The sequence below is a fragment of the Podarcis pityusensis genome, assembly GCF_964106645.2.
Source record: "Podarcis pityusensis genome assembly, chromosome: 7".
Classification (NCBI taxonomy): domain Eukaryota; kingdom Metazoa; phylum Chordata; class Lepidosauria; order Squamata; family Lacertidae; genus Podarcis; species Podarcis pityusensis.
Genome location: NC_138031.1, coordinates 48,161,149 through 48,185,982, shown reverse-complemented (window position 1 = coordinate 48,185,982; position 24,834 = coordinate 48,161,149). Strand labels below are relative to the sequence as shown.

The 24,834-nt window shown below is 39.8% G+C and overlaps 1 protein-coding gene across 23 annotated transcripts in view; it reads left to right on the top strand.

The window, feature by feature from the left end:
* Positions 1-1,869: 1,869 nt before the first annotated feature.
* Positions 1,870-24,834, top strand: part of EPB41L3 (erythrocyte membrane protein band 4.1 like 3) — an 86,162-nt gene continuing 63,197 nt past the window's right edge. For 5 of the 23 annotated variants that reach the window (XM_081013049.1, XM_081013055.1, XM_081013050.1 and 2 more), the window contains exon 1: positions 1,880-2,018. The gene's annotated coding sequence lies outside the window, so the exon portion shown is untranslated. Of the gene's footprint in view, positions 2,019-2,589; positions 2,611-2,691; positions 2,717-2,919; positions 2,942-3,871; positions 4,040-4,114; positions 4,324-24,834 lie in introns of those variants that run through there. The other 18 variants (XM_081013052.1, XM_081013051.1, XM_081013057.1 and 15 more) reach the window with 14 other exon arrangements.

The following is a 24,834-nucleotide window of genomic DNA, read 5'->3' as shown; positions in this document are numbered from 1 at the left end:
GCAGGAGGGGAGCTGGTCACAGCAAGAGAGGCAGACTCCCTGGCTTCTTCAGCAGGCTGACTCATCTCTGTCTCTTGCCCACCCCCACCCCCCGACCCTGAGTCTGAACTACTCTCTAGCCTTTTTCCTTTCCTTTCCCCCATGTTTTGAGTTCGTTTAAAAAAAAAGAGAGAATCCAGTATGTATGCCCTAGTTCCTTAGAGGAAGGGGAAAATACAGATATAAATAATGCCACTGATATACTTGGTTCAGAGGTCTCATTGACAGTACTTTGCAAGCCAAGGTAGTGTGATGACTAGAATTGTATGCTAGGAGTTGAGATACCCATGATTCAAATCTCACTAGGTGGCCTTTGGCAAAACCTTAAGTAATAGTTACAAAACTTACAAGGTTGTTGTAAGGATTACTGAGATCATACATGCATAGTACTTCCAATGCACAAAACTCAATATCTGACATTCTAACCAGTCAGTCCCCAGAGAGATACATTCATACGGAACTGGGGGTCTAATTACCAGAAATAATACAACCTCTACAGAGTTGGGCAGATAGAGTATACTTGTTGCACAAATATATCCCATTCCATTACATTCCTGGGACCATTTTTACCAGTATAAGACCTGCAGGCCTTTTGTAAGGTGCATTTTTTGTAAGCAGCATTTGCCACTTTCTACTTCAGGGTGCCCCCCCCCCGGTTTGAGGAGCTTGGAGCTATATGCACCGGGAATGAGACACTCCAGTGTTAGCACAGGAGTGAGAACAGACCACAACTCCCATCATTCCTGACTACTGGCTCCGTTGGCTACGGTTGATGGGAGTTGGAGTCCATCAACATCGGGCCACAGGATCCCCATCCCTGCTCTGCATATTCCATCTTCTATATGAAGGGCATCCAGGCACTGTAAGGTTTGTAGCTGAGCTATAGCCAAGTCTTGATCTTGGCTTACTGGTTGTGATTTGAGGGAGACAAAAACCCATGAGTCAAGGTTCACACTTAAAGCTAAGCCAGAGCATGGCTTAGCTCCTGGTAATGCAACAGCCGCAGAACCAGGGAAGAAGTTAAAGCTGCTGCTGCTGTGATTTTTGCTCAAGTAACCACAAACTTTATCATTCATGCTGAGCCATGGTTTTGACAGCGTTGTGTGTGAATTGGGACACTAAAACTAGCAGGTTTTTACTAATTTGGCCAGTAGCAGGCTGAGCTATGAAGTAGCAAGTCCCCAGTTTGAATCTTGCTTCTGCCAGTTTCATAATGTGGTTTCAGACAATCCATTTTGGCTGTAGCTTTTCCACCGGCAATAAACTGACCTACCTTTCAGAGTTCTAAGGATTATAGCAAGATCAGGTATGTAAAATGCTTTGAACACTCTGTAGTGCAGTATAATGCTAAGTGTTACATGTGACATCCTTATCATACTTACATAAACGTAAGTTGCGCTGAAACCAATGTGACCTACTTCCAAGTAAAAGGATGCTAGTAGTGCTGAAGTGCTAGTATTTATTATTATTGTAGACATGCCACTAGATTGTCGACTTGTGTCAAGCCAGCTTCTGATCTTATTCTTTTTAACTGCAATTGTGTTATTGCACCATTGACTTTTGGGTATGTTTGGTTCAGGAGATGTGGCCAAAATTAGCTGGATCTTGTAAATCCAGACATCTGCATTGCTGATGAAGAAAAGTGCGTTTGGTGGGTTGTTTTTAGCATATGGTCTTTTTTGTTGTTTACTGGAAGGTTAGTTTTTTTCTCTGCTCGTCGTCTTTTTTTTTTTTTTTAAGAGCTGGCAGGATCTTGCTTCTCTTTTCCGTTTTCGGGGGTCTGGGGAGGCGTCTGCACAATTCTGATTTGCTGAAAAACGCAGAGGGCTCGTCCTGGGTAGAGCCTCGCTGTGCTTGCTGCTGCTGCTGACGCGTGGCTCTTGCTGCTGCAGCTGCTGCACGTCCTTGTGACGTGCTGGAAGCCGACTTGGATCCCGAGTCCCGGCTCTTCCTCTCCTCGCAGCGCTCTTTTTGACAAGGTACACAGACCTCTGAGTCTTTGCGGTTGCTCGTTATTCCCGTGGTGTTTTGCGCGCGTTCCTTCTGCAAAGCGGCTCTGGGAGGGAGGGGAGGGAAAGGGGGCTCTCGAAGGCCTTCGCCTTCTGCTCCGATTGATTTAAGTCTCCCGTGAATCGTGATGCATGTTCTAGAAGCCATTTTTAAGTTAACAGTTGTCCGTGGTTGAACATTTCGCATGCACTCGGCCTGCAGAAGGGCGCCAAGCCGAGAGGCTGCGGGGTGGGCAGCTGCTCTCCTGGCGCTTCCTCCCTGGCGAGGAGCTGGCAGGCAGGAAAGCTGCTTCCCCGCGCCCCGAGCGAGGGGCTGCTTTGTGGCCTTGGCCCCTGGTGGTCCCCCTGGTTTGAGGAGCTTGGAGATCTGAGTTAGGCGGGGAACTCGCTGCCTGCTGCATTTGCTAGCGCCGGCCAAGGTCTCCCTGCTGACTTAGGGAAATGAATAGGGGTGGGAGGAAGGGCGCGCGAGGGGGGAGGAGGCAGCAGAATAAAGCAGTAACAGGGAATGGCCTGGGGCTTAAGTCGGAAAGGCACGGTCTGCCTTGAAAGCCGGGGAAAGGTATGCTTAGGCTGCAGCCGGGCGCCGGCGGAATGGCCGGGGGCTCGGTGCGCGCGCGCGCGGGTGGAGCATGATGGAGCGAACGGGCAGCATTTGCAATCTGCGCGTGAGTTGACTTTGCTGCGACGGGGTGGCTGTGGCTCTGCAGTGCCTCCCCCTCCGGAGTTGCCTGGGGCTTAGGAATTCTGGAAGAAGGGAGTCTGGGGCGGCTGGGGCAGGGCGCTGTCGTCTGGGCTTAAGACGAGCGAGAAGGGTTGCGGTGAGCTGGCGGAAAAGGGCGCTTGCATCGGGCTCAACGAGCATAGCAAAAACCTGCAGAGACCGAGCCCAGGTACCAAGAAGCTTTTGTCCTTCCTGCCTGCGCTGCCCTTCCGTTTCACCGTGAGAGCTGGCTGCTTGGGGCTGCCTTGCTTACCTTCCTCAGCAGTGCCCGTCCTAAGAAGCGCGCAGCTGGATCAGGCCAGAGGCCCATCTAGTATCCAGCATCGGGCTGTCCCAGTGGCCATCCAGATGGTGCCTTTCCATGGGGCTTCGTGGCCTTGCCCCCTTTCTGTACAGCCTTTGATTTGATTCCTAGGAGATAGGATGTCCTGCTTGTCATACGTCTTCCGCCCCCACTACGCCTTCTCTTGGGGCCCAGGCGCAGCCGTGGGCATCTTCTCGAGGTTGCCCCCTTCGCCCACCATGACTGGCCGTTTCCATTTCTTCCAGCATGGCAATATTGACCTTCCTGGCTGTGGTACTCTTTTATTGAGTAACGTTAGGGAACTGAAAGGTGGAGGGACGTGGATGTGATGTGAGGTAAATAAACACCCTCCCCACAAAAAAACCACAAAACTTATCTAAACTTCGGTGGGGGTGGTTATGAAGCAGTTTTCGCAGCAGGATGGCGTCCCAAAGTAGGGGAAGTGGCAACATTCCCCTCCCTTTCAACGCCATGTGGTCTGATGTAGCAGGTATCCTTCTGGGCAGACTTTTTGCTGAGCACAACATCGTGCATCCCTTTTCCTTGCTTACCTGCTGGGCCTCCTTCAACTTTGGGCGGTTAACTCCTTTGCAGAGTCTGGCGCAGGCACGGGGAAAGAAGCTTCCGCCCTCAGCCCGTGCCTGGGAACTGGCCTTGGCATCGTGCTATGTCTCGCCCCGCCTCGCCCGTGGGTTCCTGCTTGTTCCTTCTCTCCCCTCCCTCCTTCCCCACTTCGCCTCTCCCCAGCTCGTGGCTTCTGCAATGCGGTGGGTGTGGTTATATAGTAAATTGTAGCTCTGGACCTCTGCAGTGGAAGCGCTGTCTCCTCCTGCTCGCTCTCTTTTGCATTCCCAATCCCAAGGTTCCGTATGGCTGCATGTCTCTCGGCTGCAGAGTTGAGCTTAAAGTTGGGGAAGAAGAAGCTGCTGCGAGCTTAAACGGAAAGATCGAGGGAAACAGCTGGTATTAATCAGACGTATGCGATGGGGGAGGAAAAAGAGAGGCGCTCGGAGAGGGCTAGTTGAGTCGGGAATCAAGCGGAGCGCTTAAATCGCGGGTTAGGGTTGGAAGTGTTACTTTCCTCGTTCGTAAGTGCTACTTTGAAAGAATGACTCAGTAGCTGATCACCACCGCTTACCTGACCGCAAAGTGGGGTGAATTCTACACCCTGTGATGATGAAGATCCCCTTGATGCCAAGGGTTTGAGGACGGTGTAATGCATAGTGTAGTAGCAAGTAGAGAGAAGGGTTGGTATTCAAAGGGTGTGGTTCAGTTATCAAACTTTGTCGAGCATTTAAAACTGGTTTCATGTCCTATCTTTGAGCATGTGGTTGAAACTTGCAAGGAAACTTGTTCTTGTTAAAAGACGTTAAAGATATCAACTGGGCTGGATTTTATTTTAAAATGCTTAAAAAATATTATTTCAATAATTTTTAAAAGTTACATATGCGATTTTTTTCCTGTAGGTTGCTTCATTACCTTCTATAAAACATGTTTAGTGTTGTTTGAATAGTGATTTTAGCTGATGTATAGTTAATATAGCTTAAATTTGTATTCAGAAGACTAATTTAGTCCTCTTCACATCAGTTTCTTTGCAAGTGAAAGCACATTTATTCTTGTTCTGGAAAAAGTAGCTTTGACTTTACCCTAGAGAAGTTTCATATTCAGTTGTTACTTAAAATATGCATTTTTAAAAAGAGGACTAGGATGAATCAAGGTGTGTACATGTAGGCAGCCTGATCTATTAAGTCTCATTGAAGTGTTTGGGACTTATTTCTGAGCAAAAATGTATAAGATTATTTGCTGGTTCCCTAGTTTTATTCTTCAGTTATCAAATTTAACTGGTGGTTTTTAATGTTTAAAAATGCACTTTTAACACTTGTCACTCTGTTGTTCTATGTTGTTCTGTTTTACATAGGTTAAAAGGGAAATACTATGTTCTGCAAACTCAACTGCCCCAGATTCCTTCATTTAAAATGTATCATTGCATTTCAGTGTGATATTGGTACTCTGCTAGTAGTGATATTACAGAGCAGCCTTTTACATTCCATGAAAAAGTAAGCCTAGTTGGTTTAATGGGACATACTCCCAGTTAAATGTATTTAGGATGTCAGTCCTAATCATGATCTTAATAACCACTGAATTGAACTGGAGCGCTAGAGTGGAAGTAAAATTGATACATCAGGATAAAGAGACAACCTATCCTGAAAAGAAACTGCTACAAGTTTATTTTTCTAGTTTCCACTTGACAGTGTGTCTGGCAGCATGGTTGCAACCTAATGTGGTCATTATCCTGGTAATGGCAGTGGTCCATGGGTAGAAACAGCACGTCACCTTAAATACATTTTGGCATGGAGGGAAATAAATGTTTGTCGTTAATTATATTAATGCCGCCAACACTCATATCACTTTGTTTTTGAACTAGCTCCTCATGAGGCCAGTGGATGATTTATAAAACTATCTGTTACTGCAGGAAGTGTCTGCCATGTTGTAAGCTAACTTTGAGCGGACCTTAACTGCTGCTATAGTCTAATGTTATAGGAAAAGAGGGTGGAGACACAGAAGTCTCTAGAATTGTAGCAATGGAGTCCCTATTGCTGCTTTGACCATGACATCACTTTGGCTCAAGGAAATGAGGGTGGGGCAGTGAGACAGTCTGTCTGAGCCATATTTTATCATAATACATAATGCTGAATAGATATAACTACTGTTTCCCTGTTGGACATTCATTTGAAGGAGGGGCTAGGAGAGATGAATGCGGAGTTTGTGCTTGCATATGTGTTTGCAAATAAAACAAGCTGAGTTGAAGACAAAAGGTCAAAGCGGTGTTCATTGCCCATGTACTTACAATTTTATTCCCCAAATTATAATTATGAAAATTTCATTGTTTGTTAAGGAATGTGGATTGGTAATGGGTTGAGTCAGCAAAGCTGTCCTTGAAGAATAGATGTGCAGCAACATACATGAATGTATTTCTCTTAACATTAATGTATCCACAACATTATTAAGATGAAAAGGTTGTCTGTGAAGACCATTGTTGGGACAAAATACACTTACAAGATTATATGGTTCAGATGAATGCACTACTGTATTATAAGTAAATAAGTAAGAAGTGCTGAGACAGGAAGAAATTAGCGTATGTTTCAAATTCTGGTTGTGTTGTAACAGAAGTTTTATCCAAGCTGTGTGTGTCTGTGTGGTTAAAAATTATTATGTTTCTTAATATTTTCTATATTTTTGTTGGAAGCAGCCCAGAGTGGCTGGGGCAACCCAGTCAGATGGCAGGGGTATAAGAAATTATTATTAGTAGTAATAGTAGTAGTATTAATATTATTAGTAGTAGTGGTAGCAGTAATGAATCAGTTGTTTTCGAAATACACTGCAGATTTTGTTGTGCAACAACTCCAGTTAAATCAAGTGAACTCATGTCAATATGATTTCATGTGTAGGCGATCAGGCCAGTGCCTTAAGTTTAACAAAAGAGAGAAATAATTCAGTCTAATTGTTTCTGAAAGCAATCATGAACAAGTAAAGCAAGATGCCATGTGACTGCACACATAAATTATTTTATTTGCCTACAACCAGAAACAAACATACAACTTTGTAAATATGATTACATTCCATCTGTGTCTAGAACTGGGATACACTTATTTCACCAGAATGTATTACCTGTAGATTGATGGATTGCTTTTACCCAGCAATTGAAATTTGCCAGGCACATTTTGCACCTGGCTATCGACCACTTGCAACCAAGTGAAGATGCCTGGGTGCCAGGATGGTGCCTGACATCTCCACCACCTGGAAGTGCATGCCTGGGATCTTGCTTGTTTTCACATACTAACAGCATATCCTGTAGAATGTTATTTTATCTGTACAATCAGAACAGATTTCAGGAACCCAAAAGTCTTTTGAGCCCTGTCGCCCAAAAATGGCAACTAGATATTCCACATTGATGACTGTAACCCTGCTTTAAGGAGCCATTTGACACCTAGTGCATATGTATATGTATATATATGTATATATGAGTTTTTAACACTGCCTTCACCAAAGAAATACGAGTTGTAAAAACATCCAAGAAATGTATGCTAGGAGGGATGTTGAGAGAAATGCTAACTAAAATTAATTTCTATAACAGGCAGCTCATGATTGCGCCTTTCCAGACTTTAGATTTTTAGTAGTTAAATTAAACATGCCTACTATTGTTAATATTATATAAAATATGTTTCATTAATTTTTTAACCTTTTACTTATCCAGTAGAAAGGCTGATAGAATTATTTATGAAACATGCTTAATGTCTTCCTATCTTTAGACTAATTTTTGATAAATATGAGGTCTGATTTCACAAAGCTGTAACCAAAATAAATCTTACTGAATTTATTTCTTCATTCAATGAATAAAATAACTGGTATCGCAAGATATTGGGTATTCCTGTGGTCCAAAAACATAAAACTTAACACAGCATCTTTTGGTTTGTTTGTGGACATAAGGTCTGAAGATGACCTTTGTGGTTATTACTGGTAAAAAACCCAACAACCTTGCTGTTTTCTGTAGTCCTCCAAGAGGAGAAACAGAGTAGAGTGTAGGAAGTGAAAGTCTGGCACATCTTAATAGCTTCCGCAAGGGAGATTCTGCAGGCTTTTTGTTCTGTCTCCTACCATGTTGTCACTATAGGCATGGGGGCCTCTAGAGAAATGTAATCTGCTGGATTTCTGAGAAACTAAAATTTAGTTGTCTTAAGATACTTTGTCTCTGACCATTCAGTGTCTCCTTACAAATTACATATAGTTTCAGCAAAGTTTATAATTTAACTTTGTGTACTAACAAAATCAGATTGATCCTGAGTCTACCCTGTCTCTTGAGGTTTGCAAATATGTGTAATCCTATGCATATTTGTTGGGAGGTAAATCCCATTGACTTCAAGGGCACGTCCAACTGAATAGCAATGAATAGGCTTGCACTGATCCAGCAAAAGTGTTGGACAAGATTTCTAGTTATAGATTGAAGTTGTATTTGATCTGAGATTTGAAATGAATATACAACTTGGCGTCTTGAGAAATATGAAATCTCCTAACTAACCACATGAAATATCAACAAAATATATAGCATGAGCAACAGCATCTGAAAGAAAACTAGTTTTGGTATGACCATGGTTTCTCCCAGGCCTTGCTATGTATAAAGTGAAATGAGATGAACAACCTGTCTTTTAGGTTTGAGAATCCCACATTAAAAGTAATACAGATGCTAATGGGATTGGCAACCATGAATGCATACAGAAAGATATGGCAAAGAGGACAATGACAAATGTAAAACAAAATGGTAAAATTTGCAGGCGTTATCTATATACACTTACTGCAAGTAGGCCTCACTGACTGCTGTGAGGCTTGTTTCCAAGCAAATCCATATAGGGTTGCATCTTAAAGCTGCAATCTTAAGCACATTTATTAAGGAGCAAGTAACAGTGAAGTTAGATTTTAAAACAAAAAACACAACCTTAATATCACACTGTAAAACTAAAATATGTGTATCTGCCCTGTGGTAAAATTTCTTTGATGATTGCAAATTTAAACTGGGATGTGGTATTCTCCACAGAAGATAAATCATGTGAAATCTGTTCCCAGGTGTGTATTGTACATATGTTAGGGGAAATGTGAGCTGAACAGCTAATGCACATAACAACTGGCCATTGTGTACATTCACAGTTTGTTTTCACTTATTTCCCAGTCGGTATGCACATTTTCCAAGAGGCTTTGGCCAATGTGTATATCTTCTTAACTGCAGGCTGCTTGCAGCTTGCAGGCAATGATTTGCCCAGTTTTCAACTAGGGATAGAAACCAAGGGCATGTATGCATAATTTCTGGAGAACAGGCACTATTGCCCAGAGAATGTAAAAATGTAGCTGAGATAGGCACATCCCCCAACTTCTGTTGGGACATTTGCACAATGGCCAGAGAATTCATAAAAGGTTGTTGAGATATTAACAATGCCCAAGGCCTGTTGGAGAATATGTATATTGACTAAGAAATTAGTAGAATGCATATTCTTCATGAGCTGTAGAAAATTTGTACAATGGCCAATAGCTATTCTCATTAGCAGCTCCTGTATGTGTGTGTATGAGAGAGAGTGTGTGTATTTATGTATGTATGTATGTGTGTATGCAATTGGTAAGGCAGGCTAAACTCTTTGGGTGATATCCAACTAAGTCATACTGAGAGAAAACTCACTGAAATCAGTGGGTCTCCTCTTAGTTTGACAAGTGTTGGATGTATAGCCTATTGGGAGCTGGTTTTTTGGGGGCAGATTTCTTTTGTCACAGAGAAACTGAAGGAAAGGTAATGTTACTAGTTCAGATTTAATATTGGAATAAAAAAATCTACTTTTGGTCTGACTTCTTCATCTTTCCCATGGATTTTTCTGTTGTAACCTTTTCAAACAAGATCTTTACAGCACATGGAAGCATGTTGGGGGTGTCCATTTTTATTGCGCTCTTAGCTGCTCAAACACATATTATGAAACCCTTTGCAAATTGAAATGGAAGTATTGAAACATTGCTTAGCTAGGTTGGCATTCAGTTGACCTTTTCCCTCAAACACTGGATGTTAGGAGATTTTTAAAAACTGGATGAGCAAGTAATTTTGAATGGGGGCAAAAGGAAGTATGAGAGACACTTGTAAGTTCCCTTTATCTATTTATATAGATTTGTTCTTGCCTGGATGGTTAAGGATTAGCAGTGGTAGAAGTATGTTTCTCTGAACTGCATCATGTGTGCCATAACAGAAATATAGTTCATGTCAGAACACTTATTAAAAAGAATCTGCTATTCATCTGTGGTAGCTTTGAACTCTTTTATATATGGTGGAAGAAGCATGACTCTGTTTAGTTTTGGTTTAGGCCTAAATAAAGCCTACATTAAAGCCTAAAGAGAGCAATTTTCTCACTTTGTAAAATATAACAACACAGCTCAGGACATCAAAGTAGGAGGAACATCTGTGGCTTGAATACTGTTGTGCAGATGCCATTAGTTTAGTACCCAAGAAGTGTCTAGCAATACCCAGTATGGGCCAGTGACATCATTAGGGCCATGCTGGTTGCTGCGGACCACTCCATGGGTGCTATGTCATAGCATCAGCCCATTTCCTTAATGTATCGCTACACAAAGGGCCTTGTCTATCCTTCAGTGAGTGGATTTCAACACACACTGTGTCAAACACCATTGCACCATGGAGATAATTGTGTGCAGGGGCGCCATCTTATATAAAATAGGAGGGGCAGGTAAGCCCCACCACACATAATTGATCACAATATGTGGTGCGCACACACCATTTGAATGGCACCACTTATCAAATTTGGGGACCCCAGGGCCTCCGTAAATATTTTATTTAGGGTCTGAAGGCACGTCAGGCCCTGGCCAAAATCCAAGCTCTTTCCTCCAGTGTATATTGCTCTACTTTCAGACATGGATTGTTATTGTTAGCACCATGTCCAACTCAGGATTGGTATCTGGTGATTGAATTCATGCCTATATAAGCAGTTCATATTTATTTAAAGGCAAGCTAAGTTGAAGCCAAAACCTGTGTTAATCAGAATATGAGTAGTTTCCAATTTTAATGGTACTTCTGAACAGTAAGTCCTTTTGAAATTACGGTTCTGTTTCTCATCCTCTTCTGTGGAATCTCTAATGCACAAGAGCCTATAAATATCATACACAGTGGTACCTGCATTGAAGAGATGCATGATAAAAATAGATGATGGGGGAGAGGAGAAAAAGAAAGCAGTGAGTGATATAACCACTCAAGGTCATTTAGCAGTGCAACCCAAGAAGAGAAATAATATTCTGCTGTTCCCAATACTGACGTTTTGTGTGCAAATGAATTTTATTACATGTACTGCATTTCTCCAGCTGTTCAGATATAATTTCAAGAAGATAAATATATTTTTAAATAAAAAGAAATTATAAATGTGAGATATAGAATAGAGATGTTAAAATATAATTTAAAATTCTTGTTATATCTAATTTTGACTTTAAGAACTTGAGCTTGTTTTCCCCTCTTCCCTCTCATTCTATTTTTTCTTTATGTGTGATGTCTTTTTAGGTTGTAAGCCTGAGGACAGGCACTATTTTAATACTGATTTTTGTAGGCTCCCTAAGAGATTTTTTGACTAAAGTGTGGCTATAAATGCCATATATATATATATATATATATATATATATATATATATAATCACCTTCAAGGAGACTACATTAGAATGTGAAGAGTTACAGAGGAGGTCAAACAGATAACAGGAGGTGTGGACCTGCTAATGTAACAAATAGTGATTGTTTCTTCAGCTTAGCAGAGAGTTGACTAAAGAGAGAATATAATAGCACTAGCAGATACGATCAGTAATAGAGTGTGGAAAGATCGCTCTTGTCTCATGGTGTCTCACACTGCAAGAGCCAGGATTTAGCTAATTGCTTTAAAATTGAAGGGCAATCAGTTTGAAGTGAACAAGAAGTAGCATGCTTTCACATAAGGGTTGATGTAAGAAGTTTGTTCACTTTCAATTTTGCAGTAATATAAATGTATTCAGTCAGTAGAGCATGAGACACTTAATTTAAGGGTCGTGGGTTTAAGTCCCATGTTGGACAAAAGATTCCTGCATTGCACACTGCTGGACTAGATGACCCTCATGGTCTCTTTCAATTCTGCAATCCTATGATTTTATTTAAAATAGGACCATTACATGCATGAGTGGTGGAAATAACCATGGTTGGATATCAGGAAGAATTGTACATTAAATATTATACGAGTACTTCCACACTTGTATCTGTTTGGTTAAGATGTGTAAAAGCTGGAGAAAAGCTACCAAGCATAAAGTCAGCATTCTATGTGTTCTTTATGATAACTTAGGACTTTGATATGCACTACATGTTTGTTTTATGTGGTCTGCCCTTGGGCCTGGTCTGGAAGCTCCAGCTAGTGCATAAGTTAGTGTCTAGGCTGCTGATGGGGCCAGACCTTCAACATTATGTGACACCTCTGATAGAAGGTCTGCACTGCAGGCCCATACGATTCTGGGTCAGGTTCAAAGCTCATGTGTTGATGTACAAAGCCCTGAATCACTTGGATCCAGGATAACTTAAGGACTGCCTGAGTCTTTATATCTCAGCTTAGTTACTGAGATCATCTAGATGGACAATGATGGTTGTTCCCTTAGATACGGAGGCCCGACTGGACTCCAATAGAAGTTGGGGATTTGGTGTCACGCGCCCATGCTGTGGAACACTCTTGCTGCAGAGGTTCAGCAGACACCCTTGCTTTTGACTTTCAGGCATCTCTTGAAGACCTTTTTATGCAGACAGGCCTAAGCAATTGGTTAAAATATTCTCAATTAGCCAGTCATTTTAATGATTATTTTGCACTGTTTTTAATGGTGTTTTATGATTTGTATACATTTTTTAGTACATCACCCTGATATTTTCTGAAATGGCAGTATATAAATACTTTTATAAATAAATACAAATATTTACATTTTATCTCTTCGGTAGCACTGCTTTTTTGGTCACCCACTTGGTTGTCCACTGTCCTCCCCCACCCCCTCCCAATCCAGTATTGCTGCTCAGGAAACAATCTGCTTTTTCTGATATCAAAGCAATGTCAGAGAGCCAACTGACATCAAGTGCCCTGTGAAAAGGAAGAAGACAGTGAGGGAGTTAGACAAAGGTAGCATCAGGGCTGACCATCATAAGAGCTAATGTTTAGCAACTGCCCTGTAGGAAGGAATATTTAAAGCTGGTTTCTGCTTCAGGGGGCATGGTTGTTTTGTTTTGTTTCTTGAGCATGTGTTGTGTTTCATAAATGCTTGATAGCCGCTTTGGGGACTCCAATTGAAAAGTGAGATATAAATCTACTAAATAAATGAAATAATTTGGAACTTTGTGCGTGCACACATCTACTACTGTTGTAGGTAACACATTTTCATTCGTTTGTGCCCCTAAATTACACAGATAGCAGCAAATTACAATGGGTTACAGAATGTTTCTTAAGTAGCAGTAAGGTTTTTGTGGTGGTGGGAATCAGTAAACAATGCAAAGTCTTTTGCTAAATTATCAAAAAGTGTGAAAATAGTAATGGCAATACAATACAATACAATACAATACAATACAATACAATACAATACAATACAATATATATGTTATCCTCTAAAATGGGTAAATAGGTGGAGAAAGTGTTATCAGGAAAGAGCTCACTCATGGACTATAGAGCAGTTTCTCCAGGGGGCCAGTAAAAATCCCATCACTTGAATCATTTACAAGTTGACCGAGTATTCAGTGGTACAATGGAGAATGCAAGTTTAAAATGTTGGGGGATGGACAAGATGACCTAATTTCCCCCCTCTGGTTTTATGATTTATTAAAGAGTTTTGTAGCCTCTTTGCTAGGGGCTGACTAAATGGAATTTGAAACATGGCAATTATAAGGGCCTTTTAGTTTGGTGCCAGCACATTGCTGTTTTTGATTACTTTGTTGGAGCAGCAGTGTGAGCAATGTGAATAATTCTCTCTACTGCAACAGACTGAGAGTGCAGAATAGAGAACAGGATTTCCAGTTCTTTTGAACTTAATGGTGTAGATTCTGTGTGTAGGTCACTAAATCTGTTTTGTCAAAAATGATGAAAATAAGCTTTAGTAAAGAAGAATGGCACAATCCAACGATTGTTGAGCCAGAGCTCAACAACTTGCATCCAAAATTTAGTAGAGTTTACTATTTTTGCTGACTTCGTAATAAAACTATAGATATTTATTTGAGCAACTGTAATATATAATGTCAAGAATTATAAGTTATAAACAAGCCATTTTAATGTGCCGTATACACCAATATTCAGGGTTATAAGCAAGACAAAAGCCATGGAACCCTATATAGCATTATTTATAGGGAACACAGAGTAAAGCTGTGCTTCTCAAATTTTAATTTAAAAAAAAAATGGAATGCAATTTTAGCATGCCATTGTGGTAAACTGAGAGATTTTATTGCATTTTTATATCATAAAAGGAGAGCTGGAAGCGTAATCATTTCTAAGTTTAATGGTTTGAGCCTACTAAATATCAGCATTTCAGAAACTTCAGTACCAGGAGTTATCTTGAGAGCAGGCATTTGCTACAGTAGAGCACAAGCAATAGGGAATGTGGCTCTGTAGAGTCTAAATCTTGTCGGACTCCCAACTCCCATCAGTTGCACTACCACATCTAGATTCAATGATAGGGAAAGATAGAGATGAATGCCATCTGTAGCACTAAAAAAAAATAGTTTGTTTCTCTGTCAGCACTGAAAAAAGTTATAAAAGCTGTAGTTGCTTCAGTCTAAGCCAAGGAAGTAATGCAACCTTTTGAAATGTTCATGTACACTGTGTATCTCCAAGTGTACTCTTCTCCATTTCCCTTTACTATCCATACACTGTTAATTATTGTTGCAGAACAGAGAAGTTTGATAAAACTTTCACCCACATTATCATTCAAAAGGAGACATTCAGCATAAATGAGTGACATTGGAATGGTCTCAGTGGCATTTTGAATACATTCCGTTGAAAGATTTGAAGGAACGACTGAGTTCTTGTTAACAAACGATATTCAGATTCTTGTATTGGCTGTAGTGATTTCATGCAGATCTGGTAGTATGTGCAAGTCCCAGTAATGCTAGTTGAAGCAAGTAAAAGGCTTGTTTTAAAATTTTAGTCATGTTGATACAAGAGGTACAAAAGGTTCTTGTAGGGAGCATTCTTAAGTCATCCTGCATAGGCCATCTAATTTTAATGATATCTGGGAAACTACTGAGAGCTACAATTGTATAGAGAGATAGTTGTGTGATATGAAATAATAAATATGACAACAGGATGTGAGAGGAACTTATGCATGAATCGCTGCTGTAAGAACAACTTTGACTAGAAGTAAATTTTTAGAAAGTATCAGAACAATATACTCTGCTTTTATTGGGGGGGAATACATTTTTAAGAGCATTTATATATTCTTGGCTGTAAATTGTGTTCAGTTAATGACATTGTAATTTGCACACAGCTGGTTCAAGGAGCCTATTAGTTCCTGCATCAAGTGTAGCTCTGTCAAAGTGGTATTGTTGCCCATTCTTGTGTTAAGTTCCTACTTATTTTTATTTTCTCTTTAATTATCTCTTATGCAGAAGAAATTGTTATCCTCAGCCCCTTATTGTTCTTAGAAACATCACTGTTGCTGCAAAGCAGAAATTGTACTGCTCTCCTCCGTTTTATTGTTTTTCTTTCACCAGGTCTTCACACACACGCTGAGGCCCCCCCCCCCATATTAAAAATAAAAACAACCAAAAGGCAACCAAAAGGAGTTGTTTGTTTATATAATCAGCTAATCTGAATGAACATGTTCATCATGGTCTAATCTTGTGCCACCAGAAGTGATATATATTTTTATTAATGTGCATGAACACATTTTCCAATCTGAACTATGACCAAATCTACAACAGCTAACAAAAAATTATATATTTTACCAAATTACGGTACATCTTTTACTTGCTTAAATTTCCAGCTGTAAACATTTCACATAGGCTTACCTTTTTAAACACCTGCCATCCTAAACAGCAGTTGCTGTAGTGCCATTTCTCTTTCTCCAAGCCTGCGGCATGGTGTTAATTAGAGAAAGGGTGAAGCAGTGTTTTCCATAGCCTGTCCTTTGATGTAGGGATGTCTCACATTTTATGTTATAGATGTGTCATGCTGAACTTGGGGTAAAGCTATAGCTGGGCTATAGCTATAGCTATAGCTGCACTTCCTTAATGCAAAATCTCAGTTAGAATCCCTTACATTTCTAACTCTCATCCAGTGATATATATATGCCTTTATACCACTTGATAAAGGTTTTGCTTATGCAGCTGTTGGTAAACCTGCTGATAACCACCTACTTTCTTAGCCTAGCATGTTTATGATCGGGAAGTTAAGTATCTTGTAAACTCGTAAAATAAACAACAGATCCATCGTTTTGAAGTAAAATCACTGCAGATGTGAATATATGTTTTGCCAGGGCTGTCTAGTTATTAAACATACAAAATGGAGATAGCCTTTTAAAAATAAAATAGCATAATCTACACATGGGTCAGTTAGGAGTGTTAATTCCAGTGGGTGGAATGCAGCTGGTGCCCTTGCATTTACAGAAGAGTGTTGATCCACCAAACACCTCCACTATTGAAAGAGGAGGGCATGCCAGTTTTTTCTTCACCTTGAAGCTCTGACAATACTTTCTACCCTGTTTTGAGGAGTCCCCCAAACTCCTCAGAGCTGCTTTTGGAAGGGGATTGCTGGCAAAACCCTGACCTTGCTTCCTCCATTAGCAAAGGCATCAACTTGATCAAAATAATCTCCATGAGTGAAAGAAGATCAGCTTGATACCACCATTTAAATTTATACTTTGGCATCTTCCCTTGTTTAAACAGAAGACTGTTTCAGAAAAGGAGAATATCTCAGTTTAAACTGTTAAGCACTTCCAACATGAAATCTCGGGTATCCGGAGTACTTGCTTTTTATCTCTGCTGTGCTGTTCAAAATGGACAGCCAAGGCATGTTGTCACTTTAAATATTTTGAGGGAGACAAAAAGGGTAAGTGACCTAGAATGCTGCTGTTGTCAGGAGGCTAAGCAATTCATTTGGGGCAGTGCTTTATTGAGATGGCTGGTGGGCACTTGCCAGTTTTCCTTTGAATGGAGTTCATAAAGGTATTCCCACACAAGTGACGCTGACACAAAACCCCACACATATACTAAGTAGAACAGAAGCATTCCCACCCCACCCCACTCACCATGCCCCCCTCCACCTCTTTCCTTCTTTTCTTCCAAATGTAACACTAAGGTCTCAACATATGAAACTGATCTGTAGAAAATGTAACTTGAAAAAAGAGACATTGTGCATACTTTAGTAAACCAAGTAATCATTAGTAACAATATATTTAAAATAACAATAAAAAATTAATGTATTTATTGTAGCAGTACTACTTTATGTAGTGGGAGAAGTGCCTTTGATTTCCTTTTTGAAAATTGGTTATATTTTGATTCAGAATGAATCATAGGATTTGCTTGTATGTAGAAGTTTAATCCCTGTTTAGTAAACACTTTGGGAGTGTGTGTGATGCAACACAATGTTGGCTTTTGGGGAAGAAGTTCATTTGCAAGGCCAGGTTGCATGCTTTGAAGATGCTGAGAGAAATTAGATGAGATGTTCAGGGACATTTCAGATGAGCTCCACTGAAATACTTGTGGTGTAACTTGATGATAGGTTGTTAGGCTTCAAGCTGAAGAAGTTTCTTATATTTTTTTAAAATCCTGGTTCTAGTTGTTGTTGAGGTGTACGTGCTGCACCTCCCTGTCTGAAGGAAGATCAGAATTTTCGTTAATTGGATAGCAGTAATTTCCTAGTACCTTCTTAATTTTTTGAAGAGTATTTCTGTGGATGTATTCATTCCTTTTAAAGATTTGACATTTCTGGCATGTAAATAATACATCTCTCTTTTAATTGTGTTTCTGCTACTTTGGTTTTTTAAAATTGCCATTAAACTAAGATTGTTGCTTAACTACGATTTTTACCCCTTAGCTTAGCTTTCCCTGACTCTAACTGAACAAAACCCTTCCTCGGATACTAACATCGCATCCATGCATTCAGATTTTTCAACTCTCACTAAGTAGTTCTGAACATGAAACAGGTAGCACTTTTGAAAATGCTGCCCATTCATGTCAGAATGTAATGTTAGGGAATGTGAAGCACTTAGTACATGACATAGGTTGGAAGAAATAGAATGAACCATGACATTGTGAAAAAAGTTTCCTCGAATTCATCCTTGGACTAGCAAAGAGGGGATGTTTTAAAAGCAAATGATCCATTTGGGTTCTGTCTAGCAGTGCAGCAGCTGGAAAGTTTAATTATAGGCTAGGAAGCCCTACTGGGATTAAGGAAAGTGTTAGCAGAAGGGGTGAATATTAATGACAGCTGTTTGCCGCAGGACCCAAGAGGCAAAGAGAATATGTGTGTGGTGTGTGACTAAAGTGTAATGTCCTGCATATGTGCCTTAAGCATTATAAAACCCCAGGGCATTTCTGAAATCATGGAGCATTTTTATATGGAATGATTTTCAGAGCTTAAATGTATGTTCAGTAGAGCCAAATTCAGTGTGTATTTATTTACAACCAGTATTTTGTTGTTGTTCAAGACAAAACTATACACTAGCACAAGTAAATGACTCCCCAAAAGATATAACTTGCATTGTGCCATAGTCTCTGAATAACCTCATTATGCTTGCATCTCTGAGGAGCAGTCCAAAGACAATTGCCCTGAATAACTTTATAACTTGGGAGTTATAAATTCGAGGGCCACATTGCCTCATGGGGATCTACCAGGGGCCACATTAGGGATATTTCTCTTACTTGTATGGTAGACTAAATTTCATTCATGCAGAAGCCAGAGATAAAACTAACACAGAAGCACCACCTTCCCGTTTCCTCTCAGGTCAACAAGAGACATTATCACAGCTAGGCAGAAAATGCAAGGAGGATGCAGAGCAGGACCAGTGAGAGGACATGGCCTAGTGAGAGTCTTGAGGGCAAGAGAAAGAGGCCTGGAGGACTGCATAAATTAAATTAAAATTAAGCATTGTTAAGCATCAGTTTTTGCTCTCCCAATGATATTTTGAGGCATATCACCATGTCTCAAAGTCCAAGAACTCTTGACTCAATTCCATGTCTCAAATTAAAGCTCAATTGCTTTTAGTGAGTTACTGCTGGCTTTGAAGTCTAGTGAAACTTTCCTCAACATGCCAGGACAAAAGGTACTTGCACCTCTGTCTTTTTAAGTGCTAGTGTTCTTTGGTAAAGTCTTTGGTATGACAAAGAAAGCACTTCACAAAGTACTTAAAATTCAGGACAAGGATTCACCAGAGGGGTTTCCTAAGGTCGGAATGAACCAAGACCAAACAAAATGTGGCAAAGAGGTTCTACCCTTTCCTAGTAAGGAATCAACTAACCATGTTCATAGTTAGAAAAAATATATATCTTGAAACAATTAACTGAAGTTAATAAGCAGATCTTGTTGGTTCTCTCTTTAGGGTTGCAGCTAAAGCAGGTTTTCTAGCAATGGTATGTTAAATAGTAAAATGTGGAGTCAGGATGATGCATGTGTGTTGGTGTGGGTGTGTGTTGTTTTGCTTCCTTGCTCAGATTACTGTGTTTTCTTCCATTTCTCCTAATCCTGTTAAAAACACCATTACGGGAAAACCTGTTCTAGCTGTAACTCTAGCGTACAGGCTTTGAATGATAGTTTGCTCAGGAATCCTGCTCCCGTCCCTGAAACATTCTTCTACAGCATCAGCGAACTCATAATCATGCCGATCCAGAATAATAACTACTTAGGACAGCATGAGTGAACTTCCATGCAAGCACCAGAGCATCCTTTGTGTCTTTATCTTTTGTCTGGAAACTGGTGTTTCAGCTAACTAGAACAGTTTTACATGACTTTGTGTTGAGCCATTTTCTGGATTGTTGCCCAGATGAGGTACCCACAGTAATTATTGCAGAGCAACTGTGGCCAAATCGGCACAGCAGATGAAGGAAGTGTGGGAAAGGAGTTGCCTTTCACAAATATTATCCAAGTCAGGTAGGTTAATATTTTGGATTGTACATACAGGTAGGCTCCTTCGGGAGGAAGGATGAGTTATAAATTGAAACAACAACAATAATAAATAACGTGCTTAGAAATTGTCCAATTTCTGTGGATTTAAGATTTTTATGTGCTCGGTAGTTATCTATGAGCAAGGACATCTGTTTTATATGCACGAGTTCCTAGGTTCAATACCTGGTTCAATACCTCTAGGAAGCAGTGGTACATTTCCAGGTTTGGTTACCGGTACCTTTGGGTGGAGTGGAAAACTACCCAATCCTGTCCGAAACATGAAATGCTGCAGGTAGTCATCAGTACTGGACTAGATGAACTAATGGTCTGTCTTAGTAGCTTTCCTATGTTCCTAATTTGTTACTGTTGTAAGCCATTATCTGCTTAATACTTTTTTACACCGCCCCCCACCCAAGTTTAAAAAAGAATGCTGAATTGCTACAATAGTGTTGCTGTTAATTTATGTCAATGTAGATAACCTCTGTGTACGCAAAGTCGTTCAGCTTGAATCGCCACACTTTTGTCTGTAAATCCCACTCAAACTCTGTTGTGGGATCAGACAAGCAGTATAAGTGGATCTTGCACTCAGAATGGAGAAATTGGTTGTACGTCGTGTTTTAATTAAGAGGCACCAATAGAAATGAAAAGAGTGAGTTACTAGAATAGAAACAACTATCTGATGGGTTATGCTCTGCAATTACTGTCGTCTTCATTTCATTATTCGACTTTTCATGCATGTATTTACAAAAACTTCCCAAAAGATATAATTATCTTCTAGAAATACCCTGTTTCTTTTGTGCCGTGAGTGATTATTAATTTTCATGTACATATGTTGCCAGAAGTGACAAGCTGGCAGAAGCAGTTCCTTTTAATGTACTTTATTCCAGTGGAAACCAATAGATTGCATAGATACAACTATAATTTGCTCGTCTAATGGACATGAACTTACTCTCAACCTATTAATAAATTATGCAACTGCTAGCCTTGCATCGGAGATCCGCTCATATACCACAAGCTTCTGAAGTCAAGACAAAAATGGAAATGGTTTAGATTTTGTTTGTATTAGCAGTGTTTAACATTTATAGTGCTATCTATCTATCTATCTATCTATCTATCTATCTATCTATGCATTCATATGGCAGTAGTGCTACTATTATCATTAGTCAGGATCTGACCCATGAATTGAAGACGAGTCTATTATCAGGAGTTTAATATTTTTTATCCCAAACAATTACAAAGTTTAAACGAAAGCAAGCAGACATCAAGGATCATATTGTAGTGTGTGTACTAAATTGGAACATAAATTAGGATAACCCAGTAGGTACAAAAAGGGATGATTTGTGGGGGAGGAGAGAATTCTTTAAACAGTTCTTTTGATGACTAAGAGTAAAAGTTAGGGTTTGTTTACTTTGCTTACTCCAGTCAGTGTTCAGTTGAAACTGATTGTGGTTGCAGCTGCTAGTTCAATCCTGGAAACATATGCAATTGATCAAGGTGCACCTGGAAGATGTTTTCAGGGTCAAGCTGTATGACTTTGAAGAGAGACCAGTGTTCATGGTTAAACTCAAAAGGATTTTTCCCCTTAATGTGGAAAATAACCTAAGATTTAATCTTCTGTTCAACCACTGTGATGGATGCTTGATGGCACAGAACATCTGTCTTTGTGCCCTACTTTTGCCTTTTACTCTTTGTTTGTATGTTACACCTAGCACAAAGAAGGATCACAAACTCCATTTTTAGGAGATCGTAGTTCATTTTTGGGAGAAAATGTTTGAGTAGTTGCAAATTTAAACTTAAGCCCTGATATTAATAAGAATGGCATTTACAATTTTGAAATGAAGGCTTCTATTCAAATGTCCATTTTTCGCAAATGGTTTCAATGATTTTTAAAAAGGGATTCCCCCCAAAAATAGGCTAATCATATATAGGAAACAGCTGTTGTTATGCATTAATGTGGGCATGTGTGTTTTGAAGGTCTGCTGGCACTGTGTTTCTGTGGCCAGTGTAAATTTTTAAAAAATCCCCTCAGTGTAGAGGGAATTGTTAAAAATCTCTGCCCAGTGTCACGGTTCAATATTAAGGCTGCCTTAATATATACTTCCAGTTACAGATAGGTAGCCGTGTTGGTCTGCCATAGTCAAAATAAAAAAAAACCTTCCAGTAGCACCTTTAAGACCAACTAAGTTAGTTCTTGGTATGAGCTTTCGTGTGCAAGCACACTTCTTCAGATACACTGAAAGGATCTGGCAACTTCTGTTTCAGTGTATCTGAAGAAGTGTGCTTGCACACGAAAGCTCATACCAAGAACTAACTTAGTTGGTCTTAAAGGTGCTACTGGAAGGATTTTTTTTATTTTAATATATACTGTTTTTCTAATTGCTAGCAGGGTTTCCAACTTGAATACAATATGGGGAGGGGTATGTAAGCCCCAGATGCAGCTTGTCACGCTGGCCACGTGACCCGGAAGTGTCTGCGGACAGTGCTGGCCCCCAGCCTCTTAAGTGAGATGGGCACACAACCCTAGAGTCGGACACGACTGGCCCGTACGGGCAGGGGTACCTTTACCTTTATGTAAGCCCCACCCCACATAATCTATCACAAGATGTGGCAAATGCACAACTTTGGGGGGAGGGAGCCCCCTAAAATATTCAATTGGGGGGGCAAAAGGACCTTGGCCCCTAGGAGTTGGAGCCTATTAGTATGCATATGTTAAGTTTAGGATAACCATTTTAAAAGTGTGAGGCAGTCTCATTCACATTTAGATGTTGAGCATAGAGAGACATTCACAGAAACATATCTACCTAGATGAGAAAAACTAAAAGGCAATGCTTAAATAACCTCATTTGCATAAAGTAAGGGTATTTTCGTATGTGCTGTAGTAGTCAATGTGTAGAACAAAGAACCAATGCAAAAATAAATTAAGTCTCTTGAAGACACATCATTCTGGTTTCTGTTGGCATTTTACTGTTGATTATTTTAAAGTAAACTGAATATATGACAGCACTAATGAGCATAATATGATCATGAACAGAAAATGGGTGTCGTGAGATCCATAAATTCTTATAGTTAAAAACTATTGATTTGATTAAATGTTAGTTGTGTTGCCTAAGATCTTTACAGAATTTACACCAGTGACCGAGCGGCCATTAATGTAAATTGTGTTCGAATGTTTTTATTTTATATCGCTTTAAAAACAATACATATAAGCAGTTGCCCATAGATTGTATTTTTTTTTTGCTTCCTGTTGCCTTTTCTATATTCTTGTATCACTGAACCATGTGGATATTTCTTGAAAATTTGGGCCCAATTTACTATATTATTAAAATATAGACATTTTGATTCCTGTTGCATGTTTTAGCACAGTTCAATATGATCCACATAGAAAAAACAGAATAGGATATTGAAGCATTCTAGACATCTTAGATACATCACCTTGCCGACAAAGGTCCATATAGTCAAAGCTATGGTTTTCCCAGTAGTGATGTATGGAAGTGAGAGCTGGACCATAAAGAAGGCTGATCGCCAAAGAATTGATGCTTTTGAATTATGGTGCTGGAAGAGACTCTTGAGAGTCACATGGACTGCAAGAAGATCAAACCTATCCATTCTTAAGGAAATCAGCCCTGAGTGCTCACTGGAAGGACAGATCATGAAGCTGAGGCTCCAAGACTTTGGCCACCTCATGAGAAGAGAAGACTCCCTGGAAAAGACCCTGATGTTGGGAAAGATTGAGGGCACAAGAAGAAGGGGACGGCAGAGGACGAGATGGTTGGACAGTGTTCTCAAAGCTACCAGAATGAGTCTGACCAAACTGCGGGAGGCAGTGGAAGACAGGAGTGCCTGGCGTGCTCTGGTCCATGGGGTCACGAAGAGTCGGACACGACTAAACAACAGCAAGACATCTTAGACTCATTTCAGGGGCTTGTGATAGTATTGGGGGAAATGAAATATACAGGTAACCTCATGCTGGCTAGGCAGGCGTGCAGATCTTGCATGCTTTTAATAAACTCACAAAATAATGCAGTATATATCCTTGTCCCCTGGGAGGATTTCTACTGTCACCCATGCTCTTCTCCAGGATACAGTAAGATGTAAGCAACTCAAGCATAATAAATATGAAATTTAAGAAACGTTAGTGATTTATAATTACCAGCTATGTAGTTGTCAGGTCACATTTTAGTTCAGGGGCAAAATCTTGATCATACACTGATGATATTTCTACATGTTCCATACTAGAGAAAAGACAGAGAATTACAGTACTTTGTGCATAGCTGGGACAAATTGCTGATGAACTTCTGTCTCAAACACATATTGTCTTTTAAAGCATTCAATTAATCAAGCTTTTAAATGGTGAATAATATGTGTGCATGCACCCCTTGTAAACAAGGCACTTTACAGCAACTATAGAAGCAATAGGTTGTACTAATGATGTTTCTCCAACAAAAAAGTGATGAGGCAATAAGCTGAACTATCCCAGTGAAGCCTTTACAGAAAGTGCACTGTAGTCATCAATCAGAGGGAAAAGAAGAAAGCAAATGCTCAGCAAGGAAATCAGAAGAAAAATACTTTTTTTAAAAAAAAAGGTCAGAAAAGAAGGAGATTAGACCTGAATGGTTTTTTTGAAAGTGAGTCTATTGAGGATTGTAATGAGCCATTTTAGTGAACCCTTCTTTCCTCCTTAATTGCTTGATGAAATATTTATTGTTCATTTGTATTCGGTTTCCAGAGCTATCTGGCTATAATAATGCCTTTCACAAATACTCTTTTTGTTTTTGGTATGGAGTGAAGTCAATAAGTTACACTGTTTATTATTGCTGTTTCCTTAAAAAAGAAATGTTGCAATAAACTTCATGTGAGAATTTGCACCCCGTGTTTCCAGTTTCTTTTCCTTTGTTGTTTATTTGCAGACTACAAATTTTAGGCTACACACCCCCACCCCACCCCCGCACACTTTTATCATTTAAAAAAACCTGTTTTACTTTTTTAATTTATATTTTAAATGTTTTTATTTTATATTTTTGTAAAGTGTGTAGAGGTTTTTGTTACAATCAAGTGATATATAAATTTTGTTAAATAAATACATCAAACCTAT